Genomic DNA, 16,879 nt, shown 5'->3' on the forward strand with positions numbered 1-16,879 from the left:
TAGTTTTAAACTTTGATTTTCCTCCCGAACTGCTCCCAAATCCCTTTGAATTCCTACTAATATAGCGCCTAACTCCTTCAAATCCATTCCTTCAGCCATACTGCCCAGGCGAAGAAAAATACGTGGGCACTTCAATCTGTCACGATGCTCTGGTGCTCCAACTCTTCGCGGGGGCAGTAGTGACGAATGTCCCAATCACTCCTCCACCGGTACCCTCACTTCAAGAGCAAGACCACCAGCAGAAGGGAAAGGGGAATTGGACAGAGAAGAGAATACCTTAACTTCGACTGGCACCTGTATCTTCAAGTGAATGCTATATTTCCTGCCGTCTACTCTGGAGGTGCCTAATACACAGAAGAGGGAGAAAAAGAGAATATACCACAAACCTTTCTTCACTACGCAGACTGTTCTTAAAAGGTAAACAAAACTTGTCCTACCAGTTTTAGCCAAGGTATTTGCCCATCTTCTATTATGTGAATATCTATCTGGCTGAGCTTCTTGCTGTGAAGAAATACACAAACATTAGTCTCTCTACCACGGGGATTCCCTTCTACTCTCTCTCTCTGTCTGAACTAATACCTGTGAAACCTTATGCCAGACTTGGTCTTGGGGGTTCTGTAGATGGTTGGAATTCTTAACAGCAGTACAAGAAATTGTTCCATTCAGTCTTTTCCGAAGCACGCAAAAAGGAAACAGGGAGGAAGAAAGGGAAGGGAAAAAAGAAGGGAAAACGCAAGGGGGAAAATTTACTATTCACAATAGTCTCTGAGATACTCTGCTTCTATCTCTCTAACTCTTTACTATTCCTTACTTCAACTTCTCCCGTCATGAATTACTGACGCGGAGCGGCGGCAAGGAACAGCTTCTCGAAAGGAATCTTCGTTGAAGTGCGCAGTTTGAAGCGCGCGACTTCCAGATACCCACTAGAGGGCGCACCTCCCAGATTACTCTTAACGGGACATTGCGCGGCCATCTTAGGGAGGTGAACTATTTACAATCTTAAGCAGCTTTCTGTTTAATATCCCTGATTCCCTCCAGAATTTCTAAGCTTCCCAGATGAGCAAGGAAACCAAACATCGGCCCGTGTAAAACGGGGCATAACAGGGGAATTAACTAGCTGTTTTGATGAAACTACAGTAGCTACTCGGTGAATCCTGACAACAACAAAGGGACCAGCTCCTGCAGCACAGAACAGAAAGCGTGTCCTTTAACAGGTGCCTGCTGGTCTGTTTGCAGAGTCATTGTGGACTAATACTGAAGGCCTTAGACTCTTACCCTCAAAGTTTGAGTGTTCGATTCTGGGTGTTTCATTTTGATAAAGCGTGTGGGCCAGCCTTTGCAAGGTTTAAGTGAACCTTGAGGCAGGTTTGGGCATTGCGATTTCCCGCAGTTGTTTGCTTTGTACTACTGCGCCCGAGTGATCAAGTGTGCTGTCTTCTATTACGGTAGCGCGAGCAGCTCGCTCTTGAGTGCAAGTTTAATGCAGGGGTATCATTTACAGTGTGGATGTAAAACAGTTGAGCGGCCATGTTGGGGTGGTGTATTCCCCATTTGTGTTAGCACCGCAGCCAGACAGTTGTGGGAGTCAGGGGCTGGGCAGGTTACGTTTCTTAAAAAGCATTGATGACTTCCAAAGGGCATTTGGTAAGAAATATGGAAATCGCTATTGGGCAATGTTCTACACATTGTTTTAACACCATGTTTTGGGCTCATCTGGGAATCAAAGGGCGAGCATGGTAAGTTTACCCTTAGCAAACCAAACGTTTCCTTGATCATGGGAGGCACAGCTGCTCCTCAGCCTCTCCGGAGGCATCACCCGATCTGTTTTCTTGCTGTGTTCTAGGTTGCAAGCAACTGGGTTCAACGCGGTGTGTGCAGCCCTGTTGTTAAAAGACCTACGTCACTGGTTCTTGACCACCGGAGGATGGAAGAGGCCGAGGGACGGGCCAGCGCGGGATCAGTATCGCTAACGGAAAAGGGATCAGCTATGATGTGCTCTCCGTGTGAGGCGGCCGCTCCACCCTCCCTCCTGGATTCATAGCGCTGCTTGGGGTATCGTAGCGCTTCTCCCAAACCTCTGACATCATTGTTATTTGGCTATTTGGATCTGCACTCGCTTTGTTTGCGCAGCGCTCAGCATTGCTCTGCTCGTGGTGTGTTTTCCATACTAGCGGTGATTTAATCATAGTTTGGCCAGATTTGCTTATTGCATTTGAGAAAGGTGTGCATTGCTCTCACTTGATTCGATCTGTTGCTGTGCCCGTGTTCCAGCGCCAGCTCGCACTTCCCGGTCCTGTTGTTTATCTCCCCTTCCATTTTGTTGTGCCTGCAGCCCGTCCCTCCCCCTACGCTCACGCCTCCCACCTCCCCCTCCCACCCACGAGATACCAGGGACGTCCCAGCTGTTGAACCTTTGTGACTTGCCTGACTCCGTGTGAGGCGGCCGCTCCACCCTCCCTCCTGGATTCATAGCGCTGCTTGGGGTATCGTAGCGCTTCTCCCAAACCTCTGACATCATTGTTATTTGGCTATTTGGATCTGCACTCGCTTTGTTTGCGCAGCGCTCAGCATTGCTCTGCTCGTGGTGTGTTTTCCATACTAGCGGTGATTTAATCATAGTTTGGCCAGATTTGCTTATTGCATTTGAGAAAGGTGTGCATTGCTCTCACTTGATTCGATCTGTTGCTGTGCCCGTGTTCCAGCGCCAGCTCGCACTTCCCGGTCCTGTTGTTTATCTCCCCTTCCATTTTGTTGTGCCTGCAGCCCGTCCCTCCCCCTACGCTCACGCCTCCCACCTCCCCCTCCCACGCTCCGCCCCCTCCACTATCCTTTTAAGACTGATGAGCCAACGCGCAGCGTCCACGCGCTACGGCCTCGCCGAAGGTGCGCCAAAGGTAAGCCCGTCTACGCCCGTCCGCGCCTGGACCGCGCCCAGCGCCAGACCCCCTGCCCCTCGCGCTGTGCTGCCCTCCCGCATCACCTACGATGCCGCCACCCTCCTAGCCCTCAACCCCGGTCGCGCCCCCAACTGCGTCCAAGCCGCTCCTGGACACACCCATGGACCTTTCTCTTGCCACTCCTGCAAATTCATCGGCACCGACAACATCCCTGATACGATCACACCAAAGATTCCCGACCCCAATCACCTACAATGCATCCTTCTCAACACCCGATCGGTCCACAGACACGCCATTGACTTATGGAACCTACTAGACACCATCTCTCCAGACGTCGCCTTCCTAACAGAAACATGGATGAACGCTTCCTCCGCCCCAGACATCACCATTGCCATCCCTGAAGATTATAAGATCACACACAAGGACCGTACCGGCCACACAGGAGGAGGAATCGCTATCGTCCATAAAAAATCAATCCGCATCTCAACCAGCTCTGACGTCAACCTCGCCAACTCTGAACACCTTCACTTCCAGATCCACATCGACCACAAGACCACACTCAGAGGCACCCTCCTCTACAGACCACCAGGACCCCGCGCAAAATTCAGCGAAGACATCACGGACTTCATCACTCCACACGCGCTCCCCTCCAAAGAGTACATCCTCCTGGGAGACCTCAATTTTCACCTTGAAAAATACAACGACCGCAACACCACCACCCTCTTGGACAACCTCGCCAACCTCGGACTTAAACAACTGGTCACCTCCCCCACCCACATCGCAGGTCACACACTCGACCCCATCTTCACCTCCAGCAATCATGTCTCCTTCAGCCATACTACGGATCTCCTCTGGACTGACCACAGCTGCGTTCATTTCGCCTACAACAAGCCGAAACCCATCAACCACCTCCAACCAACTCTACAAAGAAACTGGAACAAAATCACCATCGACCAGATCTCCTCATCGCTCCTTCTAAACACCCCTGCCCACTCCTCTAACCCAGACCAAGCCGCCACCAACCTCACCCTATGGTTATCCAACACCGCCGACACTCTAGCACCACTGAAAAAACGTCAAAGCAAACCTGGCAGCAAGAAGGCCTCATGGTTCAACGATGATCTTAAGAAGTCCAAGAAACTCTGCCGCTCCCTTGAAAAAGCCTGGAAAAAAGACCCAACCACCAGCACCAAAGACGCCCACAAAAATGCCACCCGCATACACCACCAACTAATCCGAAAGGCCAAGAAAACAGCATTCAAGAACCGACTAGACAACAACGCCCACAACAGCAAGGAACTTTTCAACATCGTCAAGGAATTTACCAATCCCTCAGCCAACTCCAACGACATCACCCCCTCTCAAGCCCTCTGCGACTCCCTAGCCTCATTCTTCCACAACAAAATTGCAGACATTCACAACAGCTTCGACAACCAACCCGGAGACCAACCCACCCAACCATACGATGAACCTTCTCCCCCCTTGATCACCCTTAACGACTGGAACCCAATCTCCACCGACGACACCATCCGCCTGATGAACTCCATCCACTCAGGATCCCCCACAGACCCATGTCCTCATCACATCTTCAACAAAGCAGACTCCATCATAGCTCCACACCTCCGAGACGTCATCAACTGCTCCTTCAACTCCGCCACCTTCCCGGAAAGCTGGAAACACGCTGAACTCACCGCCCTTCTGAAAAAACCCACAGCGGACCCCACCGAACTCAAAAATTACCGCCCCATATCACTCCTTCCTTTCCCGGCCAAAGTCATCGAGAAAGCCGTCAACAACCAACTCGCCGCTTTCCTCGAAGCCAACAAATCCCTCGACTCCTCACAATCTGGCTTCCGAGCAAAACACAGCACTGAGACCGCCCTCATCGCAGCAACAGACGACATTCGAACTCTACTGGACAATGGAGACACAGTCGCCCTCATCCTCCTCGACCTCTCCGCAGCCTTCGACACAGTATGCCATAGCACCCTTTTACAACGCCTCAGAAACATCGGAATACAAGGAAAAGCACTCGCATGGATCACCTCGTTCCTCACCGGAAGAACCCAGAAAGTCCGCCTTCCACCATTCAAGTCCGAGGCCTCTGAAGTCATCTGTGGAGTACCACAAGGATCCTCACTCAGCCCCACCCTCTTCAACGTATACATGAGCCCCCTCGCGGCCATCGCACGTCAACACAACCTCAACATCATCTCTTACGCGGATGACACTCAACTGATCCTTTCTCTCACCAATGACCCCAACACCGCCAAAACTAACCTACACAAAGGGATGAAAGAAGTTGCCGAATGGATGAATCACAGCCGTCTGAAACGGAATTCAGACAAAACTGAAGTCCTCATCTTAGGTACATCCCCCTCTGCATGGGACGACTCTTGGTGGCCGGAAGCCCTTGGAAAAGCACCCATCCCAACAGACCACGCACGGAACCTAGGCGTTATCCTGGATTCTTCACTTTCAATGAATAGACAAGTCAGCGCAGTATCCTCATCCTGCTTCAACATTCTTCGCATGCTCAAAAAAACATTTTGTTGGATCCCCACCGAGACCAGAAAAACAGTCACCCACGCTCTGGTCACAAGCCGACTGGACTACGGAAACACCCTCTACGCAGGTACTACCGCTAAACTCCAGAAGAAACTCCAACGAATCCAAAACGCCTCAGCCAGGATCATATTAGACATCCCGCGTAACGAACACATCTCTGGTCACCTGAGAGACCTCCACTGGCTACCCGTCAACAAGAGGATCACTTTCCGACTGCTCACCCACGCACACAAATCACTCTACGACATCGGACCAGAATGCCTCAACTCACGACTGTCCTTCTACACCCCCTCCCGCCAACTGCGCTCTTCCGGCCAAGCCCTCGCCACTATACCTCGCATCAACAAGACAACCATGGGAGGCAGATCCTTCTCATACCTGGCTGCTAAAACATGGAACTCACTCCCCACTCACCTTCGCCTTACCCAGAACCACCTTGCATTCAGAAAGCAACTTAAAACGTGGATATTTGACAAATAATCCTCCTCCCCTCCCTAAGCGCCTTGAGACCCTCTGGGTATGTAGTGCGCTATATAAATTCTTTGACTTGACTTGACTTGACTGTTACAACGTAGGTGAACACGCGCTGATAGCTTATGGTGACATAATGTTTCATACCCCTGTTGCTGGTAGTAAGAATGCAATGAGTTTATTAGTTCATAGCTCATTGGGGTGTTTTCTCATGGCACTGTAGTACATGTACATTTATACTGGGTTACTCATAAGGGGTGACTATATGTTAAGGCTTCTGCAGCTATATTATACAATTACCTTTGGGTATGGTGGGCATGGCTGATTATTGCTTCAAAGGGAACTTTTAAGCACCTCGAACAATATAGGTGATAAATACACCTACAGAAGATTGAATACTGTTATGACTTCTAATTCGTTGGCAACAATCCCACAAGTCACTCAGGCGTTAATTTTTAGTAGGAGGAGGTATGCTACAAGGGACTCCAAAAAGCTAAGCAATGGCCATTTGCAAACGTTGTCCGACTGCTCTGTTAGGGGTACATGGCATTAAAGTGCCTGTGTTTGTGCACTAGGCTGGGAGAACGGTGTAAGCAATTGAATGCATATTTGAAGGGCTCCAAGAGTTCGTGTTTGTGGGCTCTGGAGCAGGGCCCACAAATATCGGGATGTTTGGGCACATGCACCAGTGACTCTAGTAAACACAGTTATTATTTTAACCAGATAACCCAAGCATCATTGCACTCACCAAGCACCCATGTATGGGGCTGTGCTGGGCACCCCCACTGTAAACCACATTTTAATGTTACCCAGGTAATACAACTGATGCTGTGCTAAGCGTTATCGGTTGATAGTCGGATGGTAATGCAACTACTGCAATGCTAGACGCTCTCATTTAATGTCACATTTCAATGGTCTTTATGTAATACAACTGATGCTATGCTAGCCTCTCACAATAAAACGTAAGGGCAAGGACCATTCATGGTTAAATTGAGTTTGGACCAGTGCACAAGAAACATGAACCATATATTCGGCTTAATACCTACTGGGGGAGTTACACTTAGCATGTTACAGCAATTGATTACAAGGTTTGTGGTCAGTCGGTGAGGTCACTCAAGTACATTATTAAACCTGTGTGATGTCAAAGCAGTATATCCTAGACCTTGTTGTCACACCTTCAAGAGTACCTCCGCACGCATGTGCAGTTGCACATATGGATTAGGGGTCTGTGTCGAAAGCCTCTAGGCACCAATTATAGGTACGTGTGTTTCAGAAGTGCATTATTTCACGCAGTGCTATAACACCGGTCCGCTTCTACCCGTATGCGTAGTATGCCGGTGGTTGTCACGCGGTATCTATACACTCTTGTGCGCATACACGTATGCACATTAATGTATTATGCCACACAGTACCTCTGCACTCAGGTGTTGGCACCTGTGCATTGAATGGCCGTGTGGCATCACATGGTAACGTTCCACCCCCCTTTTTGCTTGTACATGGAAGCATTATATACATGTGGTTTGTCACGCAGTTTTGCTGCACCCTGTGCCTCAACACTTATATAGTGAGAAGTCCACAGGGTGTCACACACTACTGACGTCCTTGGGCCTGTACGACTAAGCATTCTACTGCTGTGTTGTGTCGCACTGTACCTATTCCCCAGGGGGCGTGCGCAAATTGGGGCATTTGGGTGTCTATGTTGTTAGACAGTACCTGTGAACCATTGGGCACGTACAATTTGGCAAATGATACAGGTGTAGTATCACGCAGTGTTGATGCATCCGTGGGCCTGCACATTAGATGTCTAGGTTATGTCAGTCTCACAAAGTAGGGCTGGCATGTGAACTGTTTCTTTTGTCTAAGAGCCAAAAACACTAATCATTTGTGTTTGATTTTCATTTATGTATGACTGGATACATGGCTGATACCCGGGAAGTGCACCACACCACAACAACTGCAAGAGGTGAACAGCCAAGGGGGACCGGTAGATCCAGAACGTGAGTGGCAAGCGACTGCATCAAGTGTGATGGGCGATCAGTCAAGGGCTCAAGAGGTGCCTGCACTATATATTGGTTGTGTATAGGTGTGTTAAACATTTGTTGTGCCAGCCGTAGTAATTTAGCAGTAAGCTGATTCACAGGTATATGCTTTCCCAGCTTGACCAAACTCAGGGGTAACAGGCGTATGCAAAATCCAAACACCCCTTGTCAGGGAACAGTATTCGGCCATTATGGTGCCTGTGCTCACAGGTGCCATCGTAAACGGAAATCGCGTGGTTGCGATATTCCGTAGTAGGGGTAGGCATACACAGAGCATTTCCCTGAGCATAGTGGTCAGGTGTAGGTGGTTTACGGATTTTATGATATGCTTATGGGAGATCTTGGGGCCCGTGGTCCCCTGGGTAGCCTTCCAATTGCACCAACAATGAGTGTCGGGGTCTGAGCCGACGTGTCTATCGGGCACAGCGTGATGCCAGCAATTGAGCCCATTAGTGGCCCCAAGACGGTATGTCCACTTTCTCTGAGTCAGACAGCCCTAGCATCTCTATCCCACACTGGGAGGGGGGATGAGGGAATGACTGGGTACGCCTGGGTAGAAAGGTGGGTCGACATGTCTGGGCCCGTGGTACACCCTGGCGCAGAGACTCCAGAGATTCCAAAGGAATGCGAGTCTGTGAGGGCATTGAGCCAACCAAAAAATAACTAGTTACAAACTGGCGAGGAGATCTAGTGCTTCACACCTACAGACTCTTGTGGGACACCCCCGCGCCGCACGGCCACCAGCTGCTGCGTGTGCCCCTTGCCCTGCCTATACTGCCTCGCTGCTTGCCTCGCTGCCGCTGACCACGCCCCCTCCTCCGAGCGGCGTGGTCAGCGCTCGCCTGCCGGCTGCCTTCGCTTTTGACTGCTTTTGGTCTTGTTTTACTTTTCATTTGTGCTTGTTTCTTTGTAAATTTGTAATTTTGTGCTAACGTTTTCCTTCCTGTTTGCCCGCCTACCTCGCCGCCCTCCGCTCTCCCTCCCCGCTTCCCGCCACCGCCGATTACCCCGCCCCTTTTTCTCTTCTGTACCCTCCCCGCTCCCACCTCCCAGCTGCTCCGCCCACCCGCGCACTTGGCCTTATATGGAGACCGTGCGACGCAGGTGAGTGTGACCCACTTGTGGGACACCCCCGCGCCGCACGGCCACCAGACGCTGTCATCGCACCCCACCTGCGAGACATCATCAACACATCCTTCGACACCGCCACCTTCCCTGAGAGCTGGAAGCACGCCGAACTCAGCGCTCTACTCAAGAAACCCACAGCGGACCCCACCGAACTCAAGAATTACCGCCCCATCTCGCTCCTCCCGTTTCCAGCCAAAGTCATCGAGAAGACCGTCAACAAGCAGATGGCCGCCTTCCTCAAGACGAATGGATCCCTCGACCCCTCACAGTCCGGCTTCCGAGCCAATCACAGCACCGAGACCGCCCTCATCGCCGCCACCGATGACATCCGAGCCCTGATGGACAACGGAGAAACAGCGGCCCTCATCCTCCTAGACCTCTCCGCGGCATTCGACACTGTATGCCACCGCACCCTAGTACAGCGCCTCAGCAACGTCGGAATCCAGGACAAGGCGCTGGAATGGATCATCTCCTTCCTCGACGGAAGAACACAGAGAGTCCGCCTACCACCGTACAAGTCAGAGGCCTCCGAAGTCATCTGCGGCGTCCCTCAAGGATCCTCTCTGAGCCCCACCCTCTTCAACGTCTACATGAGCCCCCTCGCGGCCATCGCACGCCAACACAACCTCAGCATAATCTCCTACGCCGACGACACCCAGCTGATCCTCTCCCTGACCAACGACCCCGCCACCGCCAGAGCCAACCTGCACGAAGGGATGAAAGAGGTAGCCGAGTGGATGACGACCAGCCACCTGAAACTGAACTCTGACGAGACGGAGGTCCTCATCCTGGGCTCTTCACCCTCCGCCTGGGACGACTCCTGGTGGCCTCCCGCCCTGGGCACCGCACCCAAACCGACAGACCATGCACGCAACCTGGGCTTCATCCTGGACTCCTCCCTCTCCATGACCAGGCAAGTCAACAACGTCTCCTCGGCGTGCTTCAACATCCTACGCATGCTACGGAAGATCTTCTGGTGGATCCCCACCGAGACCAGGAAGACCGCCACCCAGGCCCTCGTCACTAGCCGACTGGACTACGGCAACGCCCTCTACGACGGTACCACCGCCAAGCTCCAGAAGAGACTCCAGCGGATCCAGAACGCCTCAGCCAGACTCATCCTCGACATCCCACGAACCAGCCACATCTCCGGACATCTGAGAGACCTTCACTGGCTCCCCGTCAACAAAAGAATCACCTTCCGCCTCCTCACCCACGCACACAAAGCCCTACACGACCAAGCCCGAGCTACCTCAACAGCCGGATCAACTTCTACGCTCCCAAACGCCACCTCCGATCAGCCAACCACGCCCTCACCGCCGTCCCCCGCATCCGAAGAGCGACTACAGGAGGAAGGTCCTTCTCCTACCTGGCCGCCAAGACCTGGAACTCCCTCCCAACCAACCTGCGCCTGACCCAAGACCACCTCTCCTTCACGAAGAAGCTGAAGACCTGGCTGTTCGAGCAGTAGCGGCACCCCCCCTCCCCCAGCGCCTTGAGACCCTACGGGTATGTAGCTCGCTCTATAAGTGTCATTGATTGATTGATTGACAGACTATAGCCTAGGGGTGCAGCTGAGGTGAGTTGTGCTTCTTAAAAAGACGGCATCCATTTTTCCAAATCAGGGAAGGAAATCCTCGCAGAGAATCTTTTGGCCTAATTAGTTGTGTATAGGGACAGGGCACAACCTTTCAGTCAGTTTTTTGGGGGCCTCATAGTCGTGCTACTATATATAAGGGCTTGGCTAGTGAATTTAAGAACAAGGTATGACCTTTCAGTGTAGGATGGTAGGGTAGGGGCGATATAGTCGGTCAATTGCGCTGGCCTGAGGCGGTAAGGTCATGATTGGTGAGCAGTAAATCTAAGGTCCTTAGAGGGCGGCGCCATTCTTGAATGGGGTCGCTCAAGGGGAGGGACAAGTGGTCTCTTCTAGAACTCCACGGGCAGTTACAGCCTGGTGGCTAGATGGGTGTCGGGGAGGGGGGAGTCACGCTTTCTCTAGGATGGTTGGCCACCTCGCACATGCACAATGATGCCAGTAAACTGCGCAGAGATGCAAGGGCTCCTTTAATGGAGTTAATAGACCGTACTGGGGTAACCGAGAGGGAGAAGTACCCTCAAGGTAAACGGGCCCTCTGCACATACGCACTCAGCCGGGAGGGCGTGGTTAATAGAGTGTATGGGGGAACTGGGGGGAAGTACCCTCATGGTAAACGGGCCCTCTGCGCATGCGCACTCCAACTGGAGGGTGTGGTTAAGGGATAAGGATCTGACACCAGTCAGTGAACTTGCTGTAGGCCCAAACATGATACGTAGAAAAGTAATTACTGTATGATTATGGTGCAGATGTTAGATTTGGATAGGAAGTACCTTGTACTAGAACTATGTTAAGGTTAGCCATCTGATATCTGTATGTATCAATTGTAATCAAATGTCATGAAACGTTTTCTGCGTAATTGTGTAAATATTGTTTATTTCACTTTTCATTTTATTTTGCGTTTTAATAAATATGGCCGGGGTTTATACCACCCCCGCCTTCAAAGAAATCCCTCTCATGTCAATTTTTATTAATGCTGGAGAACACAAGGGGGGTGTCTTCCGGTAGTCCCTGGCCATACAGTGAGACTCGGGGATGAGGGAGGCTGGGGAGAGGGGCGAAGGAGACAGAGACCATCTGATCTTTTGCAGACGTGAGGAGTGCAGAGCTGTCATTGGCTAACAGACATTATTTCCTTTATATTTTTGTTGTTGTATATTATTGCTTTAACGTTGTTGCCAAAGTAGTACACTAAAATTTGTACAAACACAATAAACACGAAGGTAGGTGTTGTTGCTTCAATCACGATTATTTCTACGTAGTGTTCCTTTCATGTAACCACTTCAACCTGCCATTACTTTGACATAATCTCCATAATTAAAAATAAAACTACGTTACCCCCAATTCGATTCACAATTACTCATTACACTCCATCTAATCTCTAGAATTATAACATCCGTTATTCCATCCGTTACTTCTACCTTAACCCTCAGCATAACTTTAATTCTAATTTTAGCAACTATTTCGACTTAGATTTTATCTGCATTAATGATATGATATTTTGGTAAACAGTCATAATATCGATTCCAAAATATAGAATGGACATAATATCGAAGTAAAAATATAGAATGGACAAAATATCGAATGGACACAATATAGTGGTTAAAAATATCGAATTTAAGGTAAGTAATATCGATTTTCAAAATATAGAAGTCAAAATATCGAAGTATACAATATAGGCATTAAATATATCGATTTTTTAATAATATCAATTTTTTTTAAGTGTTTTGTATGTTAGTATATGTGTGAAAAGTGTATATTAATTTTTGTAATGTATGTTTAATGTATTTTAAGTAATGAATTTTATGTTATTTAATTTTTGCGTAGTTTAATTCTGTAGCAGGTTGTGGGTTTATAGGGGAATAGGGTGGGAAGTAATTTAATTATATTAAATTAAATATTAATTTTTAGCAATTATTATTAATTTTTAAATACATTTTGCTTTTTAGTTCTGTAGCGGGTTGTGGGTTTATAGGGGAATAGGGTGGGAAGTAATTTAATTGTAATTAATTAAATATTTTTATTTATTTATTGGTATTCATTTTGAATTAATTGTTATTTTTTAATTGGTAATTAATTTTTATTAATTGCCAATTAATTTGTATTAATTAATTAATTGTTAATTATGTTAATTTTCTAAATTTATTTTCTGTAGCGGGTTGTGGGTTTATAGGGGAATAGGGTGGGAAGTAATTTAATTGTAATTAAGTAAATCATTTTTTTCATTCATTGGTATTGATTTTAAATTTATTGTTAATTAATTTTTAATTGGTAATTAATTTCTATTTATTGGCAATTAATTTTTATTAATTGGTAATTATTTTGTATTAATTAAATATTTGATAATTATGATAATTGTATTAATGTATTTTCTGTAGTGGGATGTGGGTTTATAGCGGAATAGGGTGGGAAGTAATGTAATTGTAATTAATTACATGTTAAAAATACTTTTTGATAATTAATTTACTGTTAATTTTTAATTGGTATTAATTTGTATTATTAATTAGTTTTTGGTATTGATAATTAATTAGTTGTTAAATAATTATGAATAGGTTATTAATTTTTAATAACTAATATGTAGTTGTATTTCTAATTAATTATTACATAATATTAAATTGGTTATTAATTTCAATTAATGTTTTATTGGGATTGATATTTAATTTATTTTTAATAATATATTAAATCATTACTTTCCCTACTGTTAAACTCACTGGAGTGGGAATAGTAATTTTCACCCTCCCGCTATCCAACACTTTCCCTACTGGTGCACTTTCTGGAGTGGGAATAGTATTTTTTACCCCTACGCTATCCAACGCTTTCCCTACTGTTGCACTCTCTGGAGTGGGAATAGTAATTTTTACCCCTACGCTATCCAAAGCTTTCCCTACTGTTGCACTATCTGGAGTGGGAATAGTAATTTTCACACTCCCGCTATCCAACGCTTTCCCTACTGCTGCCCTCTCTGGAGTGGGAATAGTATTTTTTACCCCTACGCTATCCAACGCTTTTCTACTGTTGCACTCTCTGGAGTGGGAATAGTAATTTTTACCCCTACGCTATTCAATGCTTTCCCTACTGTTGTACTCTCTGGAGTGGAAATAGTAATTTTTACCCTACGCTATCCAACGCTTTCCCTACTGTTGCACGCTCTGGAGTTGGAATAGTCAATTTTACCCTCCCGCTATCCAATGCTTTCCCTACTGTTGCACTCTCTGGAGTGGGAATAGTAATTTTTACCCTTATGATATCCAACGCTTTCTCTACTGTTGCACTCACTGGAGTGGGAATAGTATTTTTTACCCCTACGCTATCCAACGCTTTCCCTACTGTTGCACTCTCTTGAGTGGGAATAGTAATTTTTACCCCTACGCTATCCAACGCTTTCCCTACTGTTGCACTCTCTGGAGTGGGAATAGTATTTTTTACCCCTACGCTATCCAACGCTTTCCCTACTGTTGCACTCACTGGAGTGGTAATATTAAATGTTACCCTCCTGCTATCCTACGGTAAAATATTGTACATTTTTTATTAATAACTTAAATTAATTCTATCTTAATTTTAAGGTTATGTGAGTATTTTTTTAAGTATGTTTTAGTTAATTATATTTATTATTTCATTAATTAAAAAAATTCGATATTTTGACTGACTATATTTTTTACAGACTATATTTTGGATTCGATATTTTTGTACTTACCTGTTTGTAGATAGGAATTCGATATTTTGGCATTCTATATTTTGCTGACTATATTTTGGTAAGTCTATATTTTGTCATTCTATATTAAGTCAGTGATCCGATATTTTATATAAAAAATATGAAAATGTCAGAAATTACTGTAATACGAAGATTGCATCTCGCCAGATAATACGAGGTTATGTTTTTACAATTTAACAGAATCAAAATAGGTTAGCACCTGGGGAATAGGACAAAGTGTTCCAGAGTGTTAAGGGCTTTAAAAGAAAAAGAGCAAAAGTATAATTAGTTACAAAGAATGAGGAGAAAGCACCTGTTGAATTTAGAGACCACAGAGGAGGGGCATACAGGGGAATGGGCCAGTTTCACGATCAGGAAAATTACAGTGACATGAGCCCACCAGGGGTCCACTGTGAGCAGTGTAGACAGAGCAATTAATTAGCCCTACTGGTAGCCCTTCGAGGAAGCAACAACCCCGTTATCTTTGCTGTTTTGACATCTTGCACTGACCCCTGTCAACAATGCATGTGTGGTCAGGTCTGAACCCACCGGGAGGGCCCCGGAACCTACTTGTATAAAACACAAACTCCTCCAGTAGTGCCAGTGCGGTCCCATCTCACCCTTTCCTATGTGAATGAGCACACAGTGCAGCCACGCACGGGGAGAGAGCAGGCGCCAGAAGAGCAGCTTAGCCTTGTCTTTTATCTTTGAGTACAGGTTGTAGCTGCATTTGCACCGATTGCATCTACAGATGTGCAGCGCATGTAGTAAATTGAAAACTCTTAGAAGGTTACTTGTGGTAGATACTGGGCTAGAATTTGGTAGAATCTGCTAGCTGGTGCAAATTCAGTGGCAATGCATTTTACATTGATGGGCCGTCAAGGGCGATTGACGAAGCCAGACAGCTCTGTGCATGAACATACGTGTGATGCTGCCTTTAGACTACTAGTCTAACTTGATAATTGCTATGATTAACTGCTTGGAGGACTAGCCTTGACGCCGAGATGCATAGCTGTGTCTCTTTGAGGCTCCTACGATGCCCATCCTTTCATACCGGATTACAGGATTGTGACCCATGACTGAGTGATACATGGGGTGTCCAGGAATATGATCAGGCCCATGACCCTGACACAAAAGGATCAAAGTAGGCACCATGCGGCCACTGGACTTGCTTCCCAAGATGTTGCTGAGTGATTGTTATAGAGTCAGGCATTGCAGGAGGAATGGTACCTGAGACGCGACATGAGGGAAATATAGCTAAGCTGGTCCAGGTGAGCCTACATTCCTGCCAGCTCCTGCAAAGTCATCCCAACATAGAAGAAATGTATACCTGAAGTGAACGGCGACTGCCAAACTGGAGCCCTACCATAAATGGTGCAGTATTAGCTATTAGGACCCTTTTGATTAACATATTCTTCTAAGTTGGAGCAGTCTTTCCTTCAGGAGTAAGCAGTGGGACTCCATTGATTAATGCAGGATCACATGGGCACTGTTTAATATCCTTTCTCAACCTGGAAAACACAGTTGACTTAGCAATAGGACAATGCTATTTGGAACTCGAAAGACAGTTTTCATTTCCTCCCACTATGCCTACATCCCCTGCTAGATTTACTGCTTAACAGATTTCTTTGCCTCAAAGTGTTACAACTAGTTCCAGGCAATACCACCAAATTATGGGCCCCATGTGGTGGATGCTGTGATTTACTGAACACCCCCACTGTGGCACACTGGAAGACCACCATTTCTGCCAAATTACTTTTTGTCCCTTTACACCAGCCAATAAAGCCAACAACGTGCCCTGCCATATGCCTTATGCAAAACCATCCCTAAAATTGTCTCTTCTCAGAGGCTATCTTAGATAAAATGATGGGCATATACCCTGAAACTACCCAGCTGCCACAATGCCATAGGTTAATTTAGGTGATGAGACCAAATATCAAGCTGTAAACATCCACTTGCACAAATATGGAGTCAAAAATATCGTAACATGGAAATATCGTTGTCAAGAATATCGATTCTAAGGTAAGTAATATCGAACTTTAAAATATCGAGGTTATTAATATCAATTACAATATTATAGCTTTTATAATATAATTTTTTTAATTATTATTATGTAATTTGGTATATATTTAAAATGTATATGTTGTTATTTTTTTAATAATTATTGTTTATGTTTTTAGTGTACTTGTAACATTTTTAGTAGTTATTAAATATTATTTGAGAATGTTCTTTCATTTTCAGTACCATATCAGGTTATGGGTTTATAAGGGTAGAGGGTGGGAAGCAATTTAATATTAATACATTAATGATTTCTTTTTAATTAATATTACTCATTTAATTATTAATTCAGTGTGTTAATGGTGTAATTATTTGTGTAATTTAAATTTCATGTGTGGGTTTTGGGATTAATAGGGGTTTAGTAATTTAACTTTAATTAATTGTTAATTACTATAAATTATGTAATTGTTAATTAATTATGTTAATAGTG

This window comes from Lissotriton vulgaris, chromosome 6, assembly GCF_964263255.1.
Source record: "Lissotriton vulgaris chromosome 6, aLisVul1.2, whole genome shotgun sequence".
Taxonomy (NCBI): Eukaryota; Metazoa; Chordata; class Amphibia; order Caudata; family Salamandridae; genus Lissotriton; species Lissotriton vulgaris.